The sequence below is a fragment of the Macrobrachium nipponense genome, chromosome 32, assembly GCF_015104395.2.
Source record: "Macrobrachium nipponense isolate FS-2020 chromosome 32, ASM1510439v2, whole genome shotgun sequence".
In the NCBI taxonomy this organism is placed as follows: Eukaryota; Metazoa; Arthropoda; class Malacostraca; order Decapoda; family Palaemonidae; genus Macrobrachium; species Macrobrachium nipponense.
Genome location: NC_061094.1, coordinates 9,702,986 through 9,710,485, shown reverse-complemented (window position 1 = coordinate 9,710,485; position 7,500 = coordinate 9,702,986).

The window sequence follows — 7,500 nt, the reverse complement described above, 5'->3', positions numbered from 1 at the left end:
AATATGAACGGAGGTACAGTAAAAAGAAGGAAACGAGTTGCAGCTTGGGGCCGAAGGGACTCTGCAAAGAACATTAAATAATGCCTACAGTGCACCGGATGAGGTGCATTGGATGGCACTAGCCCCCTACGGGGGAAATTTGGGCAAAAATTGTCTCGAATTATAGTTCCCACTATCCTTGTGGAAGCATTTGAGTGAGAAATTCATCGATCAATTTGTGGATTGAAGACGACACCTGATACAAAGGACCTGTACAGATCCAGCCTCCTCATGAACCCACACAGAAGTGGCTGATGATGTAGACGTTCTGAAGAGCATTGGGTTTATCTACAATAATTGATTAGAAAAATGTGTTTTGCTCAAGTATATCCTGGGTAACCCTTTTGTTTGCTCTCTCTCTCTCTCTCTCTCTCTCTCTCTCTCTCTCTCTCTCTCTCTCTCTATCCTCTCCTCTCTCTCTCTCTCTCTCTCTCTCTCTCCTATGTCCACTTCTCGTCCTGTCCTTGTGCTTCAATGATTTACTAATTTTTTTCTATTTATCAATTTGCAGGTTTACATTTGTTCTCTAATAACTGATTTCTTTCTGTATATTTTCTGTCATCTTCTGTAATTTCTTTCAAATGAACACCATATTGCGTGGAAGCTTGACTCATCTTCTGACTGATAATAATAATAATAATAATAATAATAATAATAATAATAATAATAATAATAATAGTAATAATACAGGGTATTCATAAAGTCCTAGTACCATTCCAAGTATTTATTGACCAGAATGGTACTGGGACTTTATGGACACTGTATATTCTAATATCTCCATTTTTCTGAATTATTCTTCAAGGAAACTGAGCCAGACTTATCCTACGCATGACCAACTTGGTTTCCGTAACAAGATCTGACTGAAACCTTCTTTCTTATCTCTCTGATATTTGGTCAGATCGGGATTTCTTTATGGAAATGAAGCTGCCTCTTCAGGGAGGCCAGTCGGTCAATAACATTGGACATTAGACGCTGAATAACAAATTCGTATATTTTGGATCTTCGTCAATACGACAGAAGATGAGGTCGACATCGTAGACTGGACATTTTGGATTATTTTTTGTTTCATTAATCTAGTTTTATCGTTTAGTAATATAAAAGTTCGTCGAAATAGATGTACGAGGATATTAAAACAATTTTGTGTATTTTGATCTTCGCAAATACGACAGAAGAAGAGGTCGACCTCGTAGATTAGACATTTTGGATTATTTCTTTAAAAAAATAATTCATCTAGTTTTATCGTTCAGAATACGAAAATTCGTCGAAATAGATGTACGGAAATATGAAAGCAATTTCGTGTAATTTTGATGTTCGTCAATACAACAAAATAAGATGAGTTCGACCTCGTAAATTGGACGTTTGATAATTTTTTGAAAAAATCCATTCATCTAGTTTCATCGCTCAGTAATATAAAAATTCGTCGAAATAGATGTAAAAAAAAACATTAAAACAATTTTGTGTATTTTTTATCTGTCAATATGACAAAAGATGAGCTCGACCTCGCAGGCTAGACAATTTGGATTAATTTTCTGAAAATTTCATTCATCTAGATTTATCTTTCAGTAATATAAACATTTGTCGAATTAAAACAATTTCGTGTATTTCTGATCTTCGTCAACACGACAAAATAAGATGAGGTCGACCTCGTAGACTAGACCTTTTGGATTATTTGTCTTTAAAAATTCATTCATCTGCTTTTATCGTTCAGTAACAAAAATTCGTCGAAATAGATATACGGAAATATTAACACGATCCACAAGTACATGGGACATAAAATATGCTATTCGTAACATTGCCGAGTAGTTCAAATCGGATTAATCCTGGTCCGAATAATGGAAATAAGATGAAAGAAGGAGGAGCTTTTCTCCAGACTTGCACTTAGGATGCTTACCCTTAGGAGATGAATTTGTCCCGTGTCCGCAGTGATGACGAAAGTGTCGTTGGAAGCTGGGTCGTCCTCGACGTCTATCGTGTATTTCAGGCATCCTCTGTCGCTCACGTCTCCGTCGTCCGCAGATACCTGAGAAAGAAAAGCGAAGGAAAACATTAATTCTCATTGAAAAAAAGTCACACACTTCGGCGTCTTCTCACTCTCCTCACTCATGGTCAGAATGGAATACAGAATGAATACAGAATATAGCATTTAGGCCAAAGGACAAGCACTGGGACCTATGAGGTCATTCAGCGCTGAAATGGAAATTGATAGTAAAAGGTTTGAATGTAACAGGAGGAAAACCTCAAAGCAGTTGCACTATGAATCAAGTGTTAGGAGAGGGTGGAAAGTCAGACGAAGAAATATGATGATATGAAAGGAGGTACAGTAAAAGGAATGAGAGGAGTTGCAGCTAGGGGTCGAAGGCACGCTGCAGAGAACCTCAAGTAATGCCTACTATGCACCGCATGAGGTCCTCTGCAGGCACTACACCCATACGGAGGGAATACAGAATGGAACATAGAATTTTGGCTAAAGGCCAACCGCTGGGACACATGAGGTCATTCAGCGTTGAAAGGAAAATTGAGAGCAGAGAGGTTCGAAAGGCGTAATAGGAAGAAAACCTCAAAGCAGTTGCACTATGAAACAATAGTTGGAAGAGGGTGGAGAGTAAGACGAAAGAAAGCGAATATGAACGGAGGTACGGTAAAAGTAATGAAAGAGGTTGCAGCTAGGGGCCAAAGGGAAGCTACAAAGCACCTTACGTGATGCCTACAGTACAACGGATGGGGTGCACCGACAGTACGAGTAATCCATAGTTGGAATCGCTGTTTTGCAGTGAGACTCCTACAGCTGCTTCGATCTTGAACGGTTTATTTTACATAATTAAGAATATTTAATCCCCATTCAATGTAACATCTTCTTCAGCCTTACTCCTCTGTCGGGGTCTCTGTTTGCAATGAGGCTCCTACAGATAGCTGCTTCCATCCTGAACAACTCATTTCATATAACACTCACGAAAATTATCCTCATTAGCAACGAAGCCACAGGCGGAAAGGCATTTATCACGGCAATTTAGTTCGTCGTTGGACGAGTGGTTTTACGTGCTCGCCTACCGATTCGGTAGTCCCGAGTTCGATTCCCCGCTCTGCCAACGTGGAGTCACAGAAATTTGTTTCTAGAGATTTGAAATTAATTTCCCGATATCATGTGGTTCGGATCCTACAATAAGCTGCTAGGTAACTAATTAGTTCCTAGCCGCGTGAAAATATGTACTCCTTCTGGCCAGCCCTAGGTAGGAGAAGCTGTTAATCAGCTCAGTGGTCTGGTTAAACTAAGATAGACTTAACTTTAACAGCAAGGCGACCTTAATGATACCAAACTTGGTTACAAGGTCATTAGGAGTTTGTGAAAGGGTGGCGTTCCTGAATTCGTGTTTCAAGGATATATGTGCATGATTAATACAGTGCTTAAACTCTTTTACATTAACTTGATATATGGGATGAATCCTGAGGAATTCTATTGCAGGTTGGACCCTGGCGAAAATCTTGAATGAGCATTATGCATCTAATAAAAGGAGATCATAAAAACACCAAAATATAGAGAGAAAATACTATGCTTCAGAGCCTGCTGTCTCTCTCTTCAGACAGATGAAGAGAGAGACAGCAGTCTCTGAAATATAGTATTTTCTTTCTATATTTTGGCGTTTTTATGGGCTCCTCTTATTAGATGGAATTCTGTTGTAACAGAACATTTTTACCAGAGCATTATGTATATTTATTACGGATATTGCACGGTAGGTGCAATGGCCTATGCAAATGTAAAAGACGTAAAAGAGAGAGGTATTGTTTTCACCATAAAATATCTGGTAAATAAAAATGACCTGCTTAGGAATCAAGCACAGAAATATTTATTTAATAATTGCAAACTGTGTATTTTGACACCTATTTACAAAATTTATGTGGCAGTAAAAGATTGTTTTTATTACACAAATTTATAAATGCAATCAATTTTTAGCCGATATACAGAAAGTGTTTGATTTATTTCTTTTAATCTCCTTGATTTTTCTATCCATTTCCATTAATTTTTGTCCTCTTATTCGTTTACCTTTTGGCAGTTCTGAAGTTAGTGAAACCGAAACTACGCATCAAGGGAATTACTTGTTTACATACGAATGCCATATGCATATGCTCAATTTCTGTGAGGGCTTATAAGAAAATACACACGAAGGCTTACTGCTGGCGAAATTAATTTCTAAATCCTCTATACCGCTGGTCTTTCTTTCAGCAAATTTAAGCTACGAGGAGTCTGATCATTAAGTTGGTGAGTAACCACCCAACACTGGCTTTGCTTCAGATTATGCACTCTTCTCAATAGCTGTCTTCCCCCCATTATTTTTAAAATATTGGTGAACTGCTTCAGAATAATGCGATCTATTTTTATATCCTCTTTTCCCAGCATTTCTTACTTTTCCTATTTTTTTTTATCTGTCATTGACATTTAACATCAAAACTTCACCTTTATTTTGAGGGTATACTCGACATTAAACCCTCATAATAAATTAAAGTGTTTAAAATCCGCTAATATAATATAACTCACCTCTTCCCTCATGTCAGGCCTAACAAAGCTTGAAGAATTTATTGCCAAATACCTAAACACATCAAAATTTTTCTCTATGCAGATTAAATCGTTACTCCATCTTCTCCCACAAGGCTCTCTAACTATTTCACGGACCTTCCAGTTTTCTCTTTACTTTCTCCAGTCAACAATGCAAGCATCAGCCACTCCATTCAGAACATTGTTTTTTTTTTTTTTAATATACAGACCTGACCAGACGCAAATTCCCGAGATGTATACTAGTATTGCACCAGACCCAGTGTTTTTCCGGAATAACATTTTTTCTGCGCATTTGACAAAGATATTACTTAGCCATAGTATATTAACATCCCTACCTAATTTTCGACAGCATTAAATTTACTCATATTAGAAAAAAGTATATCCATAAGAGTAAAATAAAGCAGCCGAAGCCACTGGCGGAACACTCTAGAGTATGGATTCAAAGTTATAGGCTACGTGACGTAAGCGTATGACGCCCTGACCCCTCCCACAAGGTGATGACAACAAACAGCTGTCTCTGATATTCTGAATGAATAATCGTTCCTTGTCAAGGCTTCAAGAATGGCGGCTATGATAAGTCATTGTCCCTGTGCTCGGCTTGAAGTCTAAATTCTACGTATAACCCAATCTAATCCTATGCAATTGTCTATTTATTACAATGATCGTCACCGTCATATTAGGAAAAATTTCAAAGGAGTTACGACGAATGCCAAAGTTTTCTTTACTTTGTTAATTTATTTTTAATTATATAATTTTTCAACGGAGAAATAGTGATAGAAAGTAATTTCTCGGATTATTTGTGGAAACCCTTTTCTTCAAGGATCCCACTATTCGACCTCATGGCATAAATCCTATATAAATTACAACTACTACTACCACTACTACATAATGTAAACAAGGATTATTAGTTGCATTTCATTGTCGACAGAGGTGGAGACTTCTTCACGAATAGCCAATTATCCATCGAGGAGGAGGCAAGTTAATGACGTCATAAGTTACGTCATGATAGTCGGTGTTACTCTTATAATTACCAGAATTATGCAACTTTCGCAATACAGAATACAGTCAAAAATTAGGAAGGGATGTAAGATACCCTGTGACAAAGTGTCATCTTTGTCAGGTACGTTCATAAAATTTTATTCCGGAAAAACACCGGGACAGGCTGTGAATCTCATAATAGGTTGGGTTAGGTTACGGTAGGTTGGGTTAAATTAGGTTAGCTCAAGAATGAACAGACTGGTAATTTGGGTGTGGGGAATGTAACGAGATTATGCTCAAGAAGAGTCTATGGTTAGTTTTTATGATATGGCGTCCCGCTTTTTCAAGGAAGGTTCAGTACTCGGATACAGTTCGGGAATAAGTTGACCGGACCTACATCTCCTGACCTTTCTAAGACTTGTTGTATCATTCAGTCTACGAGGAGATCAAGCCATTATGGCAACATCACGTACTGCTGTCTTAAACATCGAAGCAGCTGTTCTTCTACCTGAATATTGAAACTCTTTGATTGGCTGTCATCATTTTAATCGTTAACCGGAATTATATGCGGTAAAAGCACTCACACACACACACACACACCCTCTCTGTCTGTCACACACACACGTGTATATATATATATATATATATATATATATAATATATATATATATATATATATATATATACACAATATATATATATAAATATGACACAATATATATATATATATATATATATATATATATATATATATATATATATATATATATATATATCTATATATATATATATTTATAAAATACGTGGAGCTTTGTTGTGCGTGCGTGTGTGTGCAAAAGAAAGCCCCTCCCAATTTTGAACCGGAAAAATCTAGAATGAGAGAGAAAGAGAGAAGAACAAAAGGAGAAGTCCGATACTCACCAGCAGGATGGGTTTGGGCAAGTGACGGTCGTCCTCCTCTGTGATTTGGGTTTCAAAGAGCGGCCGGAGAAAGGCAGGAGGCAGGTCGTTAGCGTCCTCCACACTGACCATAATTCTCGCGAAGGCTCTTTCTTCACCAGACGTTCCTCCGGCGATGATTTCGTACTGTATGCAACGGGAATAAGGCTAGTTATGGGGCAGTGCTAGGAATTTCACTCTCTCTCTCTCTCTCTCTCTCTCTCTCTCTCTCTCTCTCTTTCACACACAATTATATAGATATACTTATATATGAGTCTGATCACATCGCCGTAATTCACATATACGCACCAAGCTACAGATTAATATCTAATTCGCTCTACCTCGGAATTAATATACTTTCATATATGTTAACTGAAGGGGAATATTTTAGTTGATAATAATTTCGTTGGCTCCCGGGCGCGAACCTAGGAATAAATAAATTTTTTCTGTTAAAACAGGATATGTCTCAAGTATAAAAAGCCCACTAAAACCCTCTGGTTTAAAGCTAACGACTATATTTTGGCGGACTGACTCCCACCCTTATCAAGTAGTGAATGACAGAAGTTACATTTGCAAAATATATAGTGGGAGATGTGTCCTTAGATGATGCCTGGGGTCACTGCTAAGCCAACGTTGGTTCTGTTGATTGTCTTAATCCGCTTCATCGTTGCCTTAAGGAAGATATTGTCTATATGGCCAGAGTCCCAGGCTCCACTGGAAAGGTTGATCTTAATATCTTGTTGCTCAACATAAGCGCTCAGTTAGTAGACATGGACAACATCCCAAATTTTATACAAGAGCAGCTGTCGATACAAACGTCAGATGGTAGAATCTTCACTGATAAAACAACAAGATATTAGGATCAACCTTTCCAATGGAGCCTGGGACTCTGACCACATGGATAATATATTCCTTAAGGCAATGATGAAACGGATTAAGACAATCAACAGAACAATGTTGGCTTATTGGTGTCCCCAAGCATCACCAAAGGGAAT